This window comes from Acomys minous (assembly GCF_964271855.1).
Source record: "Acomys minous genome assembly, chromosome: 5".
NCBI classification, from domain to species: Eukaryota; Metazoa; Chordata; class Mammalia; order Rodentia; family Muridae; genus Acomys; species Acomys minous.
In genome coordinates this window covers 116,807,865-116,831,303 of record NC_140494.1, presented here as the reverse complement: position 1 = coordinate 116,831,303, position 23,439 = coordinate 116,807,865, and the positions used below count along the sequence as shown (strand labels likewise).

The following is a 23,439-nucleotide window of genomic DNA, read 5'->3' as shown; positions in this document are numbered from 1 at the left end:
TAATTGCAGCACTAGGGAGGCAGAGGCAGGTGGATTGCTGTGAGTTCCAGGCCAGTCTGGTCTACAAATCAAGTCCAGGACAGCCAAGGATACACAGAGAGACCCTGTCTGGAAAAACCATAAATAAATAAATAAGTAAATAAGTAAATAAATAAATGCAGCCCGGTGTGGTAGTGCACACTTTTAATTCCAGCACTAAGGAGGCGGAGGCAGGTGGATCTCTGTGAGTTCAAGGCCAGTCTGGTCTACAGAGTGAGTTCCAGAACAGCCGGGACTATACAAAGAAACCCTGTCTTGAAAAACAAGATCATGAGGCTGGAGAGATGGTTCAGAAGTTAAGAGCACTGGCTGCTCTTCCTAAAGGTCCTGAGTTCAATTCCCAGCAACCATATGATGACTCACAAACATCTATAATGAGATCTGGTGCCCTCTTCTGGCCTGCAGGTGTTACCAGCAGGTAGAACACTACATAATAAATAAATAAATCTATCTTTAAAAACAAACAAACAAACAAACAAACAAAAATGTAAACCAAAACCCCAAAAGGAAATGATTACACTGCCTACCTCTTAGATCTGCTCTATGGTATAATCCTAGCTGGAGGCCTGGATGCTCTGCTTTTCAGATAAACTGCATCCTTGGCTCAAGGCTTAGCTATGGAACAGTGGAGCTTATAAGCAAGCAAGCTTGAAATCCATTTTTTTTCCCCTTTAAGACAGTGGAGGGGAGTAAGAAGATAAGGCCTAGCAGGGTGTCTGGCTCCACTGGGCACCTGGAGCTTGGGCCCAGCTGCTGTTTACGGCCTGGAATGCTGGCCCAGTGCTTTTATTTTTGATTGCATGATTGAACATTTTCTGCTTCATTTCAATGGAGAGTGGCAGATTCAGCTTTTCTGAATGCTCTATGTATAGCGTTCTCCTTCACAGCCTGTGGAGTCAGGCTCGTGATTAACAACGTCATTTCACTGCTGCACAGACCCTTAGGGTCTGGTGTACTGGGAAGACACCTGCAAATAAAAAAGAAAAAGTCTCCCTCATGGAGGTCACTCCTCTTCATTACAGTTGCCCTTGTCTCTTGGATACTGAGAGTGGAAACAGCTCTTTCAATAAACCATCCCCGACATCCTTATCTCGCAGCCTGCCATCCCAGAACTGAATCCCAAAGCAAGCTAGATGAAGCTGGGTTCCTCCCAGTTCAGGAAGATACTTGTTCAGATTCCCTTTATGACAGTGAGCGTCCCCAGTCACCAGTAGGTAATTAATTGTATTTCCTTCTCTTGAGTGAAAAATGAAGTTAATCAAACCTACCGTTCTGGAGAAAAGCACCAAGCGCCTTGACCCATTCTGGCAGACAGCCTATTTTACATAGTTCAACAATAGAAAAGAACATGTTTCTGTTTGCAGAATTCCTGGGAGAATTCTCTCCGGCCCCAAATGTCCCAGGCTTGCTGATTGATGATCTGCCCGGTAACCCCTCCTCAGGACAGATAGAGATGGTTTGGTTTTAGATTTTCGATTTGCTATTATTCAGTGGATGTGTACGATCTGATGTGTGTGCTGAGGAGGTCGGAGGACCAGTGTGGAGTTGCTTCTCTCCTTTCACCTTTAGTGGGTTCCAGGGTTCTAACAATCTGACTCGGGTTGCCAGACTTCCACAGCGTGTGTACCCTTAACCGGGGAACCAACCGGTTGCCCTAGTATTTTTTTGGGGGTGGTGGTGGTGGTTTGAGACAGGGATTCTCTGTGTAGCCTTGGCTGTCCTAGACTCACTTTGTAGACCAGGCTGGCCTCGAACTCACAGCGATCCACCTGCCTCTACCTCCGGAGTGCTGGGATTAAAGGCGTGCGCCACCACACCTGGCCAGTATTTTTGTTCTTGGTTATGCTTTTTTTGGTTTTTTGGTTTGGTGTTTGTTTGTTTGAGACAGGGTCTTTCTGTGTAACCTTGGCTGTCCTGGGCTCTCTTTGGAGACCAGGCTGGCCTTGAGCTCACAGAAACCCACCTGCCTCTGCCTGTGAGTGCTGGGATTAAAGGTGTGCATCACAACCGCCCAGCGCCCTGTTTTTGTTTCTTAAGTTACATTTTGGTGTGTGTGTGTGTGTGTGTGTGTGTGTGTGTGTGTTGTCTGTGTGTATGTGTGTGTGTGTGTGTGTGTGTGTGTGTGTGTTGTCTGTGTGTATGTGTGTGTGTGTGTGTGTGTGGTGTGGTGTCTGTGTGTATGACTACACTTTTGTGGAGGCCAGCCACAACCCATGAGGATCAATTCTGTCCCTTGATCATGTAGGGCCTAGGGATCCAACTCAGGCTCAGTGAATACCATTACCCACCGTGCTGGTTAGCTTTAGTCAGCTTGGCAGAACGGAGAGTCACCTGGAGACTGCCTCCATCACCTTGGTCTGGGGGGGGGCATTTTGTTAATTAATGATTGATGTGGGAAGGCACAGCCCACTGTGGGTGATGCCTGGCCAGGTGATTCCGGTAGTAAGCTGAGCAAGCTATGGGGAGCAAGCCAGAAAGCAGCGTCCTTGCCTCTGTGGTCCCTGCCTTTGCTCCTGCTGTATTTCCTTCCGTGACTTTCCCCAGTGATGAACTGTGATCCAGACACGCAAGGCAAATACATCCACTCTTTCCTCTGCAAATGGCTCTAGGTCATGGTGCTTGTCACAGCAACAGCAAACCAGAACACCTGCTGAGCCGTCTCATGAGCCCTCTCTTTTTTATACAGGTCTTGTACACGTGGGCACAGCTGCAGGATGCTCATCGTTGCAATGGCTGTCATACCCAGAACAAAGCATTTTATATTGCTCTCCCAATCTCTGGCTCGCACCATTTTCCCACCCACTTTCTCAATTGTTGCTTTTATTTTTCTTCTTGTTGCTGGGGATCAAACCTGTGGCCTCACATACTAGGCATACTAGTACTCTACGACTGAAGGAGCCCCGCCCCCTCCCCAGTTATGATTGGATGTTGCCAGCTCCTCTCATTCTTTCCTTGGGGAGGGGCAGCAGAACTTCTGCCCAGAAAGCAGCTGTTCTGCATCAGCAACAGATTTTTCACTGGGGTTGTGGGTAAGTCAAATTCAGCCCTGAATTGCAGATGAGCAGCTCAGGGATAAATCATTTGCCTGAGGTGCAGGTAAGTTAAGTATTTCTAGAAAAGAAGCCAAAAATTCAAGGTTTTTTTTTTTTTTTTTTTTTTTTTTTAGACAGGGTTTCTCTGTGTAGCCTTGGCTGTCCTGTACTCACTTTGTAGACCAGACTGACTTCGAACTCACAGCAATCTGGCAGCTTCTGCCTCCTGAGTCAAGGGTTTTGTTTGTTTGTTTGTTTGTTTGTTTTGGTGGGGGGGGGTGACAGAGGCAAGGTCTCTCTTGTATGTAGTCCTGACTGCCCTGGAACTCCATTGACCAGGTTGGTCTTGAACTCAGAGATCTGTCTGCCTTGTTTCCCAGTGCTGGGATTAAAGGTATGTGGTAGAGGGCCGGGCGTGGTGGCGCACGCCTTTAATCCCAGCACTCAGGAGGCAGAGGCAGGCAGATCGCTGTGAGTTCGAGGCCAGCCTGGTCTACAAAGTGAGTCCAGGACAGTCAAGGCTACACAGAGAAACCCTGTCTCGAAAAAAAAAAAAAAGTATGTGGTAGGTTGGGCGTGGTGGTGAACCCCTTTAATCCCAGCCCTTGGGAGGCAGAGGCAGGAGGATCGCTGTGAGTTCGAGGCCAATCTGGTCTACAAAGTGAGTCCAGGACAGCCAAGGCTACACAGAGAAACCCTGTCTCGAAAACAAACAAACAAACAAAAAATAAAGGTGTTTGGCACCACTGCTGTGTTCATATTTACAATTGTTACTTTGCATCACTGGCGAGTTTATGTTTGCAATTGTTACTTGTTACTTTTACCTTGATAACATTTCAGGGAAATGAAACAAACTAGAAAAGCTATTTTGTTCAGATTTTGGCTGTGTGAAACAACCATCTGTTACACTCTCAGATTCTGTGGCCTGGGAATTTAGGCCCTGCACAGTGAGGGTGGCCTATCTTTTCTCAGTGACATCTGAGGTTTCAGTTAGGAGGCGCCAAGGCTGGAAGCTATGACAATCTAAGTGCTGCTTAAGGCTGTTGGCTGGTGCTGAGGGATGGAAGCTTCCAACTTGCACAGAGGGAAGTAGTTTTTCTGCGTGCATTGCCTTGGGCTTCTGACAGCATGCCTGACTGCCAAGGGCGAAGAGCTGATAAGACAGTGAGAGGCAGGCTTTCAGTACAGGACACTTTATGATCCAGCCTTGGCTGTCATAGCTAGCTTCTGTCACGTCCCCTTCACATCACAAAGCTTGCCCCAGCTCCTGGGGAGAAGAAGTAAATCTACTCTTTCTTTTTATTAACATACATACATATATATATATATATATTTTTTTTTTTTAAGTTTTTCGAGGCATGGTTTCTCTGTGTAGCCTTGGCTGTCCTGCACTCACTTTATAGACCAGGCTGGCCTCCAGCTCACAGTGATCTCCCTGCCTCTGCCTCCCAAGTGCTGGGATTACAGGTGTGCAACACCACACCCGACAATAAAAATATTTTAAACTTTGATTTATTTTGTGTGTTTGTGTGTGAACTGGCCATGCCACGTGGGACCTTATAATCAAACTCAGATAATCAGGCTTGGCAGGTAGGTAGGTAGTCCTGGCTGTTCTGAAACTCCCTTTGTAGACCAGGCTGGCCTCAAACTCAAGAGATTCATCTGCCTTTGCCTCCCAGGTGCTGGGATTAAAAGCATGCATCACCACGCCCAGCCAGGAATGTGGTCACCAGCAGCGTTGAGAGGAGGTTGAGGGGCCCAGGGGTCCTGCAGCTCAGTATCCTGGGCATTCATTGAGGAAGGACGTCTATATAACAAACTGAGATCATGCATGTGCCAGGTCTTTCAGGAATGGTTTAGATGGCCTTGACTATTTATTGTTTAATTAGTGTAAAAGGAGTCAACTTTTGGAGCAAAATTCATAGTAATGTTTTAATTTGCATGTAATAGTAAAATACACAACAGCAGAGCTGAAAACAGAATTGAAGAACACAATGCTGGGGACTGGGAAGGTGGCTCTCGGGCAAAGCACTAGCTGTGTAAAGGAGAAGACCTGAGCTCCAGTCCCCAACACACACATGAAAGCTGAACACAGTGGCAAGTGCAGGATGGAGGACCTGGCAGAGAATAGATGGGTGGATCTCTTTCTAGGTGATCTAAACAAAGCAGCCAACTCCTGATTGTAGGAGATCCTGGCTCAAAAAAATAAGGTCTCAGGGCTGGAGAGATGGCTCAGTGGTTAAGAGCACTGTCTGCTCTTCCAGAGGTCCTGAGTTCAATTCCCAGCAACCACATAATGGCTCACAACCATCTATACTGGGATCTGATGTTCACTACTCAAGAGTTGCCAATGGATTTTCCTTCCTCATAAAAGGAGGATGACTAATAGCAAACTACCTTATAATTGACTGGCAGTAAATTATATAAACAGGTACAAACTGTCAAAGCACCCAGAAGTCACTTCCTGAGTTATCCATAGCCCTAGGAAGATTTCATACAATGACAGTAACAAACTGAGCTGTGAGAGGCGGGCCTTGAGTCAGAGGAAGGGAGTCTTGTGACCTACATGAGACCTTTCTTCCTCTCTTTAGTTTTTTTGTTGTTATGTTTGTTTGTTTTTGAGACAGAGTCTTACTATGCAGCTCAGGCTGGCCTGGGACTTACTATATAGACCAGGCTGGCTTTGAACTCTGCCTCCAGAGTGTTGGGATTAAAGGCTTGTAGCACTATGCCTGTTAAAATCCGGATTTTTAATAGTGACCCAAAAAATCCTATTTGTGAAAAAAAAATATGTAACTTAAAAATTAAAAAAACAAACACTGACATAAAGGCTAAGAGGGTCTTAGCCAATATATTTTATTTTCTTAACCAATATATTTTATTATGAACTTATTAACCGATCATATGTCCCTTATAACCCGACTAACCGAAACAAGAGGAAAAGAGGATTAAAGAATAACAAAACCGTAAGGATATCAGTTCCAAGGAACGATTCTCCTAGCGTAATCAGGATTTCTTCTGCTGGAACCTGGAGTAACCAGAACCCAGAACCTCAGCAAGAGCTGGAGCCCCGAAGGCCTCCGCCTCCAGTTTGGGGCTCCTCCCAGAGTCTGTTCACGGGATCTTTTCAGCTGGCAACAATCAAGCTCCCACACGAGGTGGTTGGTCTTCTAGTGGATTAACCTCACCTGTTCTCACAAGACCGTTCCTATCCCACACTTGGGATCATGACAAAAACAGGTTTATCTCTCCTGCAAGGGTCACTGCCCTCTTTCTCTGGGTTTCCTCATTTATTTTGTGTGTATAGGTGTCCTATGGAATCAGCCACTGCTCTTAAACACTGAGCCACTGCTCCAGCCCCCACTACCCTCTTTCTTAAAGGCACCAACCTGATTTCTGGACTCTTTTTGACTCAAGGACTTATTTGTGTTTTCTGTTCTGTGATTCTGAGCTGAATTGAGAGAGCAGCACACTAAGGTTCAGCCATGCATCCTGCGGTAACCAGGGAAACAACTTTTCAAATTAACCAAGGACTACTCTTAAAATCTATCACCACAGTGTAGATGGCTCCAGCTAATGACAGCGTGGGTGGGATCCACTCCATCCCACCCATTCCTGGAAGATGAACCTGAGCGTGGTCCTTGGAAAGCGGCTTCTGAGGAGGCTGGTGAACGGCTCAGTGGGTAAGGGCACTTGCCACCCAAGCCTGGAACTGCACGGTGGGAAGAGAAAAAGTGCGTCTTCCACGAATGTGCTCACAAGTCTCCTTTCTCCCACAATAATAATTAAATTGAAAATTGAAAACCCTAATTGGGCTTTTAGCCAGCATCCTTCTGCTATCCTTTAGGAACGTCAGGTTTGTTTCATGTTGAGTCGCTTTAAATTTCCCCCAGCTGTCTCTCATTTCTGTAAAAGAAATATTTCAGTCTTCAAGTGTCTGTTATTGGAAAGCCTATGCATTGTCTTTATTTCTTGCATTTCAAATCACCTTTGTGAAAACGGCGCCTGTATTTTCTAGTACACATAGTCCTGAGAACAGTTTCAGGAAGGCACTTTACACAGAGAAACATCGCTAACAATGAGCTACAGAAAGAGGTTTGAAAGCAGCTTCCACATAGTACAGACTTAGTCTTGCTTTGGAGTTCCCACCATGTCACCTTAGAGCCTAAACCTCCCCATGCTGTCCTAATTACTACTTCAGTCACACAATATAAGGGAACCATAGCTAAACCACAGAAATGAGGCAAACGAAATGGGGTTGTTATTGCCACAATAAGTAACTCGACTGCTTCCAAATGCTCTCAAGGGCCAGTGAGATGGCTCAGTGGTTAAAGGCACTTGTCACCAAGCCTGACAACCTGACTTCAACCTCTAGGACCTACATGGTCTCCCACAAGTAAACCTCTGACCTCCACAAGTACTGTGGCACACATGTGCCCAAATACACACACACACAGACATACACACATAACACAGACACACACAAAATAAATAAATGTTGTGGGCTGTGGATGTAGCTCTGGTGCAGTGTATAGAAAGCCCTTTGTTTAATAGCTAGCTCCTGGTAAAACTGAGTGTAGTATCTCTAGGTTGCAGTTTTTATTTGAAACTTTAAAGAAACTCACTTGGAAGCAGCATTTGGCAGGACAGTCTGATAACTGGAGTACGTAGGAGATAGAGGCAGGAAGAACAGAAACACAAAGTCATCCTTAGCTATAAAGCAAGTTTGAAGTCGGCTTGGGCAACAGGAGACCTTGTCTCCAAATGTAGGAGGGGCGTGGGGATGCCAGACACTGCCAATCCCTTTAACTCCAGCACTCAGGAGGCAGAGACAGGCTCTGTAAGTTTGAATCCAGCCTAGGCTACAAAGTGAGTTCCAGGACAGCCAGGCCTACATAGAAAGATACTATTTCAAAATAAAGAATCAAATTAATTAATTTTTAAAAACAAAAATGAAGGCTAGCAAGATGGCTCAACAGACAAACCTGCTTGTTTCCTAGTCTGATGACCTGAGTTTGAGTCCATGCTCTTACAAAGTGGGAAAGAACTGACTTCACACATTGGCATGGGCACCACCTCCTAAAATAAATAAGCAAATATATAAATTGTTGTTAAAAGCATAGGTGTTCGGGTGGGAGGTGGTTATGAACACCTTTAGTTACTCAGGAGGCAGAGACAGGTGGATCTCAGAGTTCCAGGACAGCCTGGTCTACAGAGTGAAATCCAAGACAGCCAAGGCTACACAGAGAAACAGAGTGAATTTTAGGACAACCAGGGCCACGCAAAGAAACTCTGTCTTTTTCTTTATATCAAGACAGGATTTCCTCTTGTAGTTCTGGCTGTCCTGGACTTGCTTTGTAGACCAGGCTGGCCTCAAACTCACAGAGATCCACCTGCCTTTGCCTCCCTAGTGCTGGGTCTAAAGGCGTGTGCCACCAAGCCTGGCTGAAACCCTGTCTTGAAAAATAAAAAAACAAACAAAAAACCCCAACCCTTGGGCCGGGCATGGTGGTGCTCACCTTTAATTCCAGCACTCGGGAGGCAGAGGCAAGTGGATCACTGACAGTCAAGCAACCTGGTCTACGAAGCAAGTCTACGATAGCCAAGGCTGCACAGAGAAACCCTGTCTCGAAAAACCAAAACCAAACCAAACCAAACCAAAACCCAAAAAAAACCCAGCCCCAAGGGAAGGAAGTCGCCATGGGACAGTGTGGACCATGAGCACGTGGCCATGAGAGCTGTTCTGATGGAATAGAAGCAGCCGGGACAGGAACAGTTATGAAAAAACGCTCCTCGTATCCAGTCTGGGCAGCCTAAGGAGACAGATCCCACGCTACCATTTGAAATCAGCTGCAGATGGAGCTGTGCTGGTCAGCCTGCTGCTCATTGGGATTGCTGCCTGGGGCAATGGCTTTGGACTGATCTCAGGTCTCTCCACGTGGTGGGTGTGGTCAGCGCAGTGGGCATCTTCCTGTTTCTGATTGCCTCAGCGGGGCTGATTGGAGCTGTAAAACAACATCAGGTGTTGCTATTTTTTTATATGATTGTTTTCTTACTTGTATTTATCATTCAGTTTTCTGTATCTTGTGCTTGCTTGCTCAGCTCTGAATCAAGAGCGGCAGGGCCAGTTGCTGGAGGTTGGCTTGAACAATACGGAGAGCGCTGGAAATAACATCCAAAGGAACTTGAACTGCTGTGCCTTCTGAAGTTTTAACCCAGGTGACACCTGTCTGCCTAGCTGTTGCTAATAGTATCCAGAAGTGCTCACCATGGGCCCCCATGATCAGGGAGTATGCTGGAGAGGATTTGAGATTTGTTGGTGACATTGACCTCTTCTTCAATTTTACAGGAATCCTGGGTGTTTGGCTGACCTACAGATACCGAAACTAGAAAGAACCCGTGCCAAGCCCAGTGCCTTCCTCTGATGAGAAAAAAAGGAGAAGCTTTCTTGTGTTGAAACTTGTTAACTTTCTTGTTAATTTTTTTTTTTGTTTGTTTGTTTTTGTTTTCGAGACAGGGTTTCTCAGTGTAGCCTTGGCTGTCTTGGACTTACTTCGTAGACCAGGCTGTCTTCGAACTCACAGAGATCCTCCTGCTTCTGCCTCCCAATAGCTGGCATTAAAGGTGTGCGCCACCACACCCGGTTTAGATTTTGACTTTTATAGTCAAGGGCAAAGAAACTTTTGTTTTATTTTGTTTTTTGAGACAGGGTTTCTTTGTATAGCCTTGGCTGTCCTAGAACTAGCTCTGTAGACCAGGCTGGCCTTGAGCTCATGGGGATCCACCTGCCTCTGCCTCCCAACTGCTAGGATTAAAGGCATGTGCCACTATTGCCGGTCAAAAAATAACTTTTTAATAACATTTTATGGTATTGAATAATAAATACACATATATTTATATATACTACATTTCCCCCTGAAGAACCAATTTTGAACATTTACCCATGTGTCATGGCCACAGTTTCCTTTGTCTGTGGGCTGAGCTTCATGCCAGTTCTAAACTCCAAGAATTCTTTTTTTTTAGGCAGTTCATCTCTTATATAACACAGTGTAGAATATGCAGATAGACATAATACATACAGTACATAGATACACATAGATACTCAGATATGTGAATATAGATTACATTTTTAATTATAAAACATAGAAACAAAACTTCTTTCAAAATACATTACTAGAAAGCCAAGATGGCTCAGAAGGTAAGGGTGCTTGCAGCCAAACCTGATGACCCAAGTACAATCCCGAAAAACTAGACAGTGAAGGGCAAGAACCAGCTCCCACAAGTGTCCACTGATCTGCAAACAGATATAATGACACACAGTACCTCCACATGTACATACATTCAAGTGACGCCACATGCTGGCGAGGATGTGGAGAGAGAGGAAGACTCCTTCATTGCTGGTGGGAATGCAAACTAGTACAGCCACTTTGGAAATCTATCTGGCGCTATCTTAGAAAACTGGGAATAGGGCTTCCTTAAGACCCAGCTATTCCACTCCTTGGAATATACCCAGAAGATGCTCTAGCACACAACAAGGACATATGCTCAACCATGTTCATAGCAGCCTTGTTCATAATGGCCAAAACATGGAAACAGCCTAAGTGTCCCTCAGTAGAAGAATGGATAAAGAAACTGTGGTCCATTTATATTATGGAATATTCCTCAGCTATTAAAAACAAGGAATTCCTGAAATCTGTGGACTAATGGCTTGAACTAGAAATGATCATAATGAGTGAGTTAACCCAGAAGCAGAAAGACTCAAATGGTATATACTCACTTATATCTAGACACTAGCCCAAGGGGCATGTCCCATGAAAGTCTTCACTTATCATAAAAGTGGGTCAGAGGGGAGGACATCCTATTGGGACTCTCAGTGAGAGAAGTATGGGAGAATGGAGAAATAGAAGGATCCAGAGGATCCTAGAAACCTACAAGAAGAACATTATGGTGGGGGATTTGGGCCCAGGAGTTCTGCTCAAACTGTGGCACCAGCCAAGGACAATACGTGCAGTAAACTTTGAACCCCTACCCAGATCTAACCAGTGGACAGGAAATCTTAAGTATTGGCACTGAGGGAAGGCATTGAGCTAGTCCAGGGCACTGTGGAGAGAAGGAAGACTAATGCGGACACTTGAAGGGTGAGTAGACATCAGCCAGCCTGAGGAAACACACGCACAAAGGCCCAGTTGTTATAAGCAAAACTGAACCGTAGAAGTGTCTCAGTTTGCTTTCTGCTGCTGTGATAAACACAATGACCAAAAGCAATTCTGGAAGGAAAAAGTTTGCTTCATCTTACAGCTTTTAGGTCACCCTTCACCATGGAGGGAAGTCAGGCCAGGAACCTGGAGGCTGGACTCGGAGTCACAGGCCATGGAGGAACACTGCTTCCTGGCTTTACTTCTTGCTCAGTTTGCTCTTTTATATACACTTATGTCAGCCTGTGCAGATGCAGCACCGCCCACATGGGCGGGCTCTTCCACATCAATCATCAATCAAGCAAATATCCCCCATAAACTTGCCTACAGGCCGATCTTAAGGAGGCATTTTCTCAGACAAGGCTTCCTCTTTAAAGATGACTCTAGCTTGGGTCAAGTTGACCAAAAGCAAACAAACAAAAACCAACCAAACAAAAACCAAACCAGAGGTGTGGTGGTGCACGCCATTAATCCCAGTGCTTGAGAGGCAGAGGCAGGCGGATCGCTGTGAGTTTGAGGCCAGCCTGGTCCACAAAGCAAGTCCAGGACAGCTAAGGCTACACAGAGAAACCCTGTCTCAAAAAACAAAACAAAACAAAAACAACAACAACAAAACCCCAAACCAAACAACCAGCACAAAGGGCACTAAAACAACAATAGCAAAAAACAAACAAAAAACCAAAAAACGGGACATGGTGTCCCTGAGGACAGTGATCACAGAGTACCCGTCTTGGCTCCTAACCGGATGGCAGAGAGGAAATAGCCCCTGCTCATGAGGGTCATGAGGGTATCTACACTGTAGTCCTAAAAGAAGAGTAAGATGTGGGCTGGCAACAGGGCCAAGTCTGATGTCCTGACTTTGATCCCTGGGATCCACATGGTGGAAAGAGAGAGCTGACTCCTGCAAGATGGCCTCTGACCTCCACATGTGTCCTATGGAACACTCGCCGCCACTAAGTAAATAGACAAATGCAAAATGTTTTTAAAGAATGAAAAGTAAGACTTTCTGGGTAGAGGGACAGGGCTGGGGGAGGAGGTCTGCTGAGGACGTGGTGGGGCAACATGGCCAGCGGTAGAAGTGTCAGGCTAAGAAGGGGGTGAATGTGGTCAGGCAGGTGAGGCCCAGAATGTATCTTGTTTGTGGTTTTGTCATCAAGGAGCCAGGCTGGTGGCCAGGGTCAGTGCTTGCCAGGCTTAGGCTAGGATGCGTGGAGGGCATTCTCTCTTTCTGGGAGGTTTGTAGGAACAGGTTTGGCAGGATTCCTAACTGAATGTGTGAGCAGCAGTCTGTGCTCTGGATTCCATGATCAGCGCTGCAGGCCAGGCTGCAAAGCACCTCGGTGATTAGGGTTGATTGTGTGTACGCCTGCCTGCGAGCTGCCTAGCGCACTTCTGGTTACAAGCTGACGTGATGTGGAGAATTAGCTCGGCAGGCGTTGATCACTTACTTGGCTTGCATGCCCCCAAGTGGTCCACTGCTGGCACTGCTAGAAGAAACACTGGACCGTGGATAAAGTAGGAAGTTGGGGTTGTTCGCGGCTCCTATTCCTGCTGTACAGAGACCACTCTTCTTTTATGACAGCAGCCTTTCTGGGTTATAGTTAGCTTACAGGAAAATGCACAAATCTTGATTGTTTGTTTTGAGTCAGAGTCCCGTATATCACGGGTTGGCCTAGAGCTCCCATAGCCAAGGATGGCCTCTGATTCTCCTGCATCTTCCTCTGGGTGCTGGGATTATAGGCAGGCACTAGCATGCCTGGCTTATGCAGTGCAGTGCGGAGGCTGTAACTTTGGGCCTCCTGCATATTAGGCAAGCACTATGCTAATTAGCCATACTCCATCCCTCTCAGCTCTCTCTCTCTTTCATTTTGAGACAAGGTCACATATGTAGCTCAGGCTGGCCTGGAACTTGCAATCTTCCTGCTTCAGCCTTCCAAATGGCTGGGATTATAGGTGTCTGCCATTGTATCCAGCTTTATTTATCGAGTTCTCCTCCTCCTCCTCCTCCTCCTCCTCCTCCTCCTCCTCCTCCTCCTCCTTCTTCTTCTTCTTCTTTTCAGTGATAGGCATGGACCTATCGCTGGACCTTGCACATACTAGACAGGTGCTCTGACCTTATGCTTCATCCCTCACCTCTTTCTTTCTTTCTTTCTTTCCCAAGACAGAGTTTCTCTGTGCAGCCCTGGCTGTTCTGAACTCTCTTTGTAGACCAGGCTGGCTTCCAACTCACAGCCACAGTGATCTGCCTCTGCCTCCTGTCTGTCTGCCTTCTTTCCTTCCTTCCTTCCTTCTTTTCTTTCTTAAAATTTTTTTGAGGTAGCATTTCTCTGTGTAACAGCCCTAGCTGTCCTGAACTTGCTTTGTAGACCAGGCCTCAAACTCACAGAGATCCATCTGCTTCTGTCTCCCCCAAGTGCTAGGATTACAGGCATGTGCTACCATGCCCGGGGTTTTTATTTATTTTTCTGATTTGGCTTAATTTGCCCAATTGGTTTTGTGATTCATCTATATTTTGTGTCAGTTGTTTATTTAATTCTATTGTTCAATAATATATGATTCTTTATTATTTTTTTTTGAGACAGGGCTTACTATGTATTCCTGGGTTTCTGGAACTTACTATGTAGACCAGAATATCCCTGAACTCACAGAGATCCACCTGCCTTTGTCTTCCAAGTGCTAAGATTAAAGTCAGAAGTTAATGTGCTTGGTCCATATTTTATCTTATTTATTTAGATTTATTTTTTAATTTTATGTATATGAGTGTTTTGCTTTCATTCATCTATAAATGAATATATGTATACATACACACACACACACACTGTGTGCCTAGTGCCTGAGGAGGTCAGAAAAAGGCATCCAATTTCCTAGAATTGGAGTTATGGATGGTTATGAACCACCATATGGGGGTGCTGGGATCAACACTGGGTCTTTGGCAAGAGCAACAGCTCATATTTGAAATAGAATAAAATAATTTATTATTTTGTTAGCAGTTTTTTCCAGGTTTTAAATACTATTTAAAATTTTTCGATGAAAAAAAAAGTTTTTGATGACCATTTTGTCTATGTTCTCATTAGATTGGGGTAGATTTGCTGGGTGAAATGGTTTTCTTTATTTCTTCCTTTCTTTTTTAAAATAATTTTATTTATTTATTTTTATGTACCTTTGGCATTTGGTGTACATGAATATCTGTGTGAGGGAGTCAGATCCACTGGAACTTGAGTTATAGACAGTTGTGGGCTGCCACGTGGGTGCTGGGAATTGAACCTGGGTTCTCTAGAAGAGCCAGTGCTCTTACCCACTAAGCTATCTCACCAGCCCCTCTTTCTTCTTTTCTTGAGACGAGATTTCTCTATAGAGTTCAGACAGGACTCAAACTGAAGATCCTCCTGCCTTGGTCTCAGAGTCCTGGCATTACAGGTGGACAGCAGGGGCAGGTAGGCTGGGGCAGTAGCTCAGTAACAAAGCATGTGCTGAGTATGCACCAGACCCTGGATGAGATCCCTAGCATTAAAAAAAAATTTAATTAAACTTAAGTAATAGTGAAACCACTTTCCAAAGCGGTGGCACCTTTTACACTCCTGGCAGTAGTGCATTAGTGTGGTTACCCCTGTTCCCCACCAATACTTACATGATTTTAAGTTCGTGCCAGCCTAGTGAGTGTGAGTTGGTATGCATTTACTTGATGACAAATTATGTTGAGTGTGCACTCTTATGGTTATTGGCCATTCCTAGATCTCCTTTTAAAAAAAGATTTGTTTATTTACTTTTATATATATGAGTGCAGGTCAGAAGACGGCACCAGATCCCAATATAGGTGGTTGTGAGCCACCATGTGGTTGCTGGGAGTTGAACTTAGGACCTCTGGAAAAGCAGACAGTGCTCTTAACCACTGAGCCATCTCTCTAGCCTCCCTATATCTTCTATGGAGAGATTTTTATTCAGATTGCTTGGATTATTTGCTCCAGCTGCCCCTTTCTGGGGGCTGGGACTAAAGCTGTGTGCCACAACATCCAGCTCTTAGCTCACTCATTTAAAGTGGGTTGTTTGCCTTTTTGTGATAGGGCTGTAAGACTTCCTTATAAATCCATATATGAGTCTGTTATCAGAGACATGGCTTGCAAATACTTTCTCACATTCTATGGGCTGTCTTGGGTGCTGCTAGTCTAGTTGGGGAGGAGACCAAACACAAAGAGGCACCAGTGTGGAGAGAAGCCCAGTGCAGAGAAGTCTAGGACGTGCGCCAAGTCCCAGGGGTGCCACCTAACTAGTGAGAGAGCTGGATGAGGTGCCCCACATCTTGGTTCTGCAGGCAGGGGCATTTGGCATTGGTTCCTTGGTTCTGAGCAATGTGGAATGGATGGTGAGTGTCAGAGACTTGACATTTCATAAGATCAGAATATGGCCTGGGGTCATGAGAGCAAGAGGCTCTCTTTTATGGAAGGAAACTCCATGGCTGGGCATGGTGGTGCATGTCTGTAATCACAGCCCTTGGGAGGCTGAAGTAAGAGGATCAGTCATCCAAAGCTGCCTTGAGATAAAGAGCACTACTGGAGCTGGGAGCACGGCTCAGTAAGGCTTTTATAGTCCTGAGCTGAGTTCCCAGCACCTATGGCAGGCAACTCATGATGGCCCAGATCCAAGGGGTCTAACACTCTCTTTTGGCCTCCATGAGCACTGTATTCACCTGTATAAACCCATTCACAGACAGACAGACAGACAGACAGACAGACAGACACACACACACACACACACATACACACATCAAAATAAAGGCAGGCATGATGGCACGCCCCTTTAATCCTAGCACTTGAGACACAGAAGTAGGTGGATCTCTGTGAGTTTGAGGCTAGCCTGGTGTACTAAGTGAATTCCAGACCAGCCTGAGCTACATAGAGAGACCCTGACTCAAAACACCACCACCATCAGAAACAAAACAACAAACCAAGTGCAGTGGTGCACACCTGTAATCCCAGCACTTGGGAGGCAGAGGCAGGCGGATCTCTGTGAGTTTGAGGCCAGCCTGGTCTACAAAGTGAGTCCAGGACAGCCAAGGCTACACAGAGAAACCCTGTCTCAAAAAGCCCCAAACCAAACCAAAACAACAACCACTGAAAAACTAAGCCAAACCAAGCATCAAAAACAAACAACATAATATAAAACAAATTTTAAGGGGCTGGAGAGATGGCTCAGCAGTTAAGAGCAATGTTTGCTCTTCCAGAGGTCCTGAGTTCAATTCCCAGCAACCACATGGTGGCTCACAACCATCTATAATGTGATCTGATGCCCTCTTCTGGCCTGCAGGTGTACATGCATATAGAGCACTCATATATATAAAATTTTAAAAATAAATATTATTTTTATTTTGTTTTTTTTTTTTTTTTTTTGTTTTTTGAGACAGGGTTTCTCTGTGCAGCCTTGGATGTTCTAGACTCACTTTGTAGACCAGGCTGGCCTCGAACTCACAGTCATCTGCCTGCCTCTGCCTCTGGAGTGCTGGGATTAAAGGCGTGTGCCACCACACCCAGCTCTAAAATAAATCTTAAACTAACAAACCACACTAAAATTCCAAACAAAAAAACTCCAAAGACAGACATACACACACACACACACACACACACACACACACACACACACACACACACACACTCCAAGGACTAAAGGTCTACAGCTTGAAGGAACCAGCCCCCTTAAGGACCCCCATTAAGGCCAAAGTCTGGGAAAATGTAAAAGTCGGCCTACTCAGTCCTCCCTTAAAGACCCCCATTAAGGCCAAAGCATGTAAATTTCTAGAGCATCTAGCTTGAACCAAGGACAGACAGATATCAGATCACTGTATGTGTGTGGCAGGGACAGGAAAAACCTTAAAGAGTCCAACTTGACTCAAGGTCTCAGGCTGTGCTCAGGGTCCAGCTGGACTCAAGGACAACCAGCTGTGTTTAAAAATTCCACTACCCCTCCCCAACTAAAAAAGTTCCTAAACGCCCCCTATGACTGCTTCAACCAATCTTTCCCATAGGTCAGCTTGCCCCTCCACCCATTATCCAACCACCAAACACCAAGACTTGTAACTCCCTGCTTGCAGCTTTTCTGCCCAAATGCCAACCAGTCACATACTGTAAAATTCATATCTTTGTCTAAAACCTATAAAAGGCCTGTGCCTCTGTTTCTCGGGGTCTGCAGCTTGAAAGAGCTGGACAGACCCCATCACGATGGCTCAATAAATTCCTATTCCTATGCATCTGTATTGACAACGGACTCCCGGAATAGACTAGAGATCTCTCTAGAAGTCTCAGTCTTACACACTGAGCTACATCTCAAGTCCTTGGAGTCTTCTTTCTTCTTTTGAATACAAAAGGTTCTGAGTCCTATTCCCATGCCTAGTCCCACTGTTAAAAAAAACCAAAGGAGGCTCCACAGTGCAAACATCCACAGGTATGGGTGATAACCGGTTTTGATGGAGGCAGCAGAGCATCCTCTCTCAAACCTCTGTCATTCCTGGTGGTTTTTACTGCAAGTTCCTGGTACTTTCTGCCTGACCACACACTCCGCTCAAAAGTGCCAGGAGTGAGCACTCCTTTGGTGGAAAGTCCAAACTGTGCTCTGAATTGAAGACCACAGTGGGGTCGAGCTCTGGTTGCCCGCATTAGTAGCCAGCGAGCCCATTACTGTCTCTCACATTGTTTCTCTTCATGTCAGTGTTTTAAAGAGATCTGTAGGGGAGATAAACTTGTTTTTGTTTTGATCCCAAGTGTGGGATGGGGAAGAGAGCAGGATGTTTACCACCTAGATGTGAGAGAGCAGGATGTTTTTCCTCTTAGAAGTCGAACCACTTCCTGGGGGACTTGGTTGTTGCCAGCTGAAAAACATCCTTGAACAGACTGAGAGGATATATATCTGAGCCCAAAAACAGGAGACAGAGTTTTGCTGCTCATCCCCAGAGCCGCTCCAGGGAAAGCGTCAGCTTCAAGGCTTTGGATTCCAGCCGAGGCTTCAGGTTCTGGTTACTCCAGGTTCCAGCAGCAACTTTGGTGGGATTGCTGGTCTGCTGATGTCCTGCTGACTACGCCAGGACTGACACTCAGGTTTTATTCCTGTTTTCCTTAATCTCCTTTCCCTCTTACTTAGGCTAGTTAGGTTGTAAGGGAGGTAGGCTCGTTTAATAAGTTCATAATAAAACATAATTGTTAGCAAAACTGTGCCTACAGAGATAATTTGTATTTATTTACTCCCTTACTGCAGAGTTTGACTCTGGAAAAACCCAGTCTCTTTAGTTTCATTTCCTGTTGCTGTGATAAAATACCGTGACAGAGGCAATTTAAGGGAGACAGTTATTCACGTTACAGTCACAATCAAGAGCAATGTTATGTGTACTATTGCTTAGCTTCCTTTCTCCACTCTTTTTTTCTTTAAAGATTTATTTATTTATTATTTATACAGTATTCTGCCTGCAGGCCAGAAGAGGGCACCAGATCTCATTATAGATCGTTATGCGCCACCATGTAGTTGCTGGGAATTGAACTCAGGACCTTCTGAAGAACAGCCAGTGCTCTTAACCTCTGAGCCATCTCTCCAGCCCCTTTTCTCCACTTTTATATAGTTCAGGATCTCTTGTTTAGGGAGCGGTGCCACAGTTTATGAGTCTTCCCACTTCAATGAAGAAATGACGATATATCTCCATGGACGTGACTCGTGGACATGATTATAGACCAACCTAATCTATAGGATCTTCATTGAAACTCCCTTCCTGGGTGACCACCACACCCAGCCTCAGGACAATGGCTGGAGAGACGGCCCAGAGGTTAAGAGCACCCTGGTTTGATTCCCAGCACCACAAGGTGGCTCACAGCCATTTGTACCCTCACTTCCAAGGGATCTGATAATTCTCTTTTGGCCTCCAAGAACACCAGGAACACATGTGGTACACAGATATACATGCAGGAAAAAACACACATAAACATACAATAAATTAAATAGCTCTAAAAAAAGATAATGAATCTTCTATTTCTTAGATCCATCCATTCTATTTCCTTGGGGATAATAGGGATAATGGTGACTGCTTTTATAAGATAGTCACAGGCTTACCATCTCTTGATGAATCAAAGGATCAGTAAAAGCTGCTGTTCTTACTTGATTATTGATCTGTAATATAGATACTGTCCTGGAGATCCTAGGGTGGACACGCCATGTTTGGCCATAGCTAAAACAGGGAAGACAAGCAGCTTGGCCCTGGCCCTGTGGGTGACTGATGAAATTCCTGCTCCCAGTAATTTTTCCTTCCTTATAATGGGATTAAACACTGCTGTTTGTCATGTGACTTTGCTCATCATCCTGTATGGGGAGCATTCCTCTCTGGACCCATCTTGGGTCTAACATTGTGACATGCTTTGAGCAAAGGCATGGGAACAGATGTAGCATTGCTCTAGCTTGAAATGTTAATCCTGTTACATGGGTTGGCTCAGCTCCCCTACTTCTGCCCATAAGAAACAAACATCCCCATTGCTAGTACACAGTAGGAGCTAAATATTCATTGAATGTTTATTATGTACCAGACATTATCTCATATGTAATGTATGTCTACGTGTGTGTAAAGGTTACTGTTGACTGTCAGCTTGACAGACTCCAGAATTACCCATGAAATGGCCATTCAGGGCATGCCTGTGGGGAATGACCTTCTTTTAACAAATGTTTACTTTTATTATTTTTATATACATGTGTCAGTGACATGCACAACTTAGGACCTGACTTAACTGGGTCTTTGGGGAATGGAGAGAGGAGAGACACATACAGAAAAGCTGGGATTGGGTAGGCTGTGCATTCTGATGGAGGTGCACCCGGAAATTCAGCACATCTATTACATGCAGCAATGAGGAGGAGGCTGGTTAGCTTATCTCTGTAGGATCCAGGAGATCTCTGTAGGGGAGCAGCCTCAGGCTGCAGTCAAGCCTGAGGAGGAAGGTGTGGTCAACATCTAGATGTGGAGGCTGCAGTTGTTCCTTTGTGCACACACTGGCTTTAGCTAAAGGTCAAAAGTTCCTGACCACCCTTAGCTGTACCAGGGAAAGGCTTTGCCACCCTCGTATCTCTGAGGCATTGGGGTCCTTGATATGGGTAAACTCACAATAATATACAGTCACTCAGGGTTTTACCTGCTCCCAGGTGGAACTGAGCCTTGGTTGCTCTTAACCACTGAGCCATCTCTTTCCCCTGGCAGATTTCCCTATTTATTTATTTATTTATTTATTTATTTATTTATGTGTGCACGATGTGCACAGCACGTGTAGAGGTGAGAGGGACAACTCTTGGGAGGCAGTTCTCTGCTTCCAACTTGTGAATTCTGGGGATTGAATTTGGGTCCTCAGGCTTGGTGGCAAGGCTTTTTACTGGCTGATTCATCTCTCTTATCCTCAAATGAGTATTTAATCACAGCGACAGGCGGAGAAACTAAGTGTGTCAGTTCATTTTATCTTCACAAACCCCTGGAGTTTGGGTCCTGTGATTGCCATCGCTATTTCACATAACCACAGGTCACCGAGGGTGAGCGGGTGTAAACTTCAGGAAGGGGCCTTCACCTTTTTTCTTCATCTTCTTAACCACTGTCCTACGTTGCTCCTTTTATTAGGGGATCAGGAAAAATGCTGGTTAAATAAACGTTTGTTTAAATGGTCATCGCCGCCTCACTATTATTCCCCTCCGTTCGCGTAAGTGCCGAGGGTGCAGTGTTTTGGGACAAGAACAGACTTTTGTTTTTACTTTATTTTATTTTATCTTTTGAACTTGAGCTTGGTCATTCTTTGTATTGGTGAGGTTCTTGATTGCATGATTAGGGGAAAGTTAGTTATGAATAGTGTAGTTTTTATCTGAGAACGCCAACATCTTCCCTGGATGGCCCACGTGAGCCAAGTTAGCTCTTGCAAGCTCCATGTGGTCCAGGTATTTATCCTCATGGAGTACTGCTTTATCATCTCCACAGGTCCCTTTTTGTCCAAGTGGTCTCTCTCCGGCCTCACAAGTTCATTAGTTTTCCATAGCTTTGAAAACCAGCATAAACCATAAAGCAACAGTGATGTAAAATAAAACATGCTGATAATGTTTATTGAGAAACTGGAAGCAGAGTAGATTCCTCCCTAGTTTTTTTGTTTTTGTTTTTGTTTTTTTAAAGACAGGGTTTCTTTGTGCAGAACTGACTGTCCTGGAACTTATTCTGTAGACCAGGCTGGCCTTGAACTCATGGAGATCTGCCTGCCTCTGCCTCCCAAGTGCTGGGATCAAAGGCACTACCACACCCTGTTGGCCCAAAGCCCTTTGTCTGGGGACAGGCTGGCCCCTGCTTCTGTGGCAGGTAGAGAGAAGAGTAAAATGACTGTGTTCTTGGTAATAGCTGGAAAGTATGCCTTTCCCAAATATGCTACAGCTGTTTATCTCATGCTGTAAATCTGCCTACAAGGTGAACAGGAAGCCAGGAGAACTTTGGTGAAGACACTGTCAGTTGGGGAAGCTACAGCATAGCTGTATCATGGCCCCCCTTGGCCCCCAATCTCTGTTAGATGTTGTCAGCACATGATATAATGATATTTATTCTCTATCTGCTGCTTGCTGTTTGTTTTACTTTTGTTTGCTACCTGCTTAATATACTCACTCATTTGAAACTCAAAAGTACAGGGGTTGGAGAGACTGCTCGGTAGTGAAGAGCACTGGCTGCTGCTCTTCTAGAACAGGGTTCAATTCCCAGCACCCTAAATGGCAGAGCACAACCATTCCCCAGTCCCAGGGGATCCCACATCCTCTTACGACCTCTAAAGGCACTGCGTACATACGGTGCACAGACATACAGGCGGGCAAAACACCCATATACATAGAAATAATAATGAAAAATTTAAAAGAAACTGAAAGTATAGCTATCGCAGAACCATCTTTGGACTATACAGAATAAGCTACCATGTGGGTGAGCTGAGGGCAAAACTAAAAGAGGAACCCAGTTGTCCGGCTTGTAGCCCAGGACTCTCCCTTCTGGTTGGGCTGGTGGCTTCTGTTGCTTCCTGTTCAGCCCTCTCAGCCCTTTTTCTGGTCTTTTCTGCTTTTCTTCCCCCCCCCCCCCCCTCCTCCATGCCAGCTGTGGGAGCGAGGCCCCAGTTCTGGCTGGCTAGGGCCAAACAATGAGCCTTTATTCCGGACAAAGAATCCCTGCAGTGTATCCCACCCACTGGAGCCCTCTTGCAGGCCCAGGGTGTGTGGGTGAGGGGCAGAAGCTCTTGGTTGGCAGGACAGGGAATGGCCTTGGCTGGGGGGAGCCACAGGGGTTTACTATGTAAACACCACTCACAGTAACAGCTTGTCTTCCTACTTACAGCCACAAGTCTCCAAGGAGTCCCAGAGCCACACAAGTTCTGTGCCTTTAAGCATTTACCTTGGTCTTCTCTCATTCTTGCTGCTAACATCTGTATATTATTATCTCTTTACTTTCTTTTTTCCCCCCTGTCTTTTTTTAGAGCCATTCCCTGTCTTTCTATTCCTTTTTTTTTTTTTTTTTTTAAAGACAGTCTCCATGGTAGCCTGGAACTGGCTGTGTAGATAAAACTGGCTTTGAACTTGCATTGATCCCATTGCCTGTGTCTTGAAAGGGCTAGGATTATAGGTATGAATCAAAATAACACAGCTGTTCTTTGTCTGTCTGTCTGTTTGTCTCTATCACCAAGATCTCATTATGTAGCTTCAACTGGCCTGAAACTCACTATGTAGATTAGGCTGCCTTCAAACTCACAGACTCTGGCTCTCAAGTGCTGGGATTAAAGGCATGCACCCCCATGCCCGGCTCCATCCCTTTTTAATTTCATTTTATCAAGTTACCTTTTTCTTTTTAAAAATGATTTATTTATTTTTATGTGTATGAACGTTTGGCCTGCATCTCTGTGTGTCTACTATGTGCATGCCTGTTGGACCTCCCCTGGAACTAGGTATATGGAGCCACCATGTAGGTGCTAGGAATTCCCAATCCTTTGCAAGAGCACAGTGCTTGTTGTTGTTGTTTTTCGAGACAGGGTTTCTCTGTTACACAGAGCCCTGGCTGTCCTGGACTCTCTTTGTAGACCAGGCTGGCCTCGAACTCACAGAGATCCACTTGCCTCTGCCTTCCAAGTGCTGGGATTAAAGGCGTGCGCCACCACACGAGGTTCTGA

At 45.3% G+C, this 23,439-nt stretch overlaps 1 long non-coding RNA gene across 1 annotated transcript in view; it reads left to right on the top strand.

Annotated features, from left to right (window-relative positions):
• LOC311598108 overlaps nt 1-10,601 on the top strand; it is a 49,711-nt gene extending 39,110 nt beyond the window's left edge. Inside the window, exons 2-3 of the long non-coding RNA XR_014779479.1 lie at nt 9,174-9,290; nt 9,421-10,601. This is a non-coding gene — a long non-coding RNA (uncharacterized lncRNA). The remainder of the gene's footprint in view (nt 1-9,173; nt 9,291-9,420) is intronic.
• Nucleotides 10,602-23,439: the final 12,838 nt, after the last annotated feature.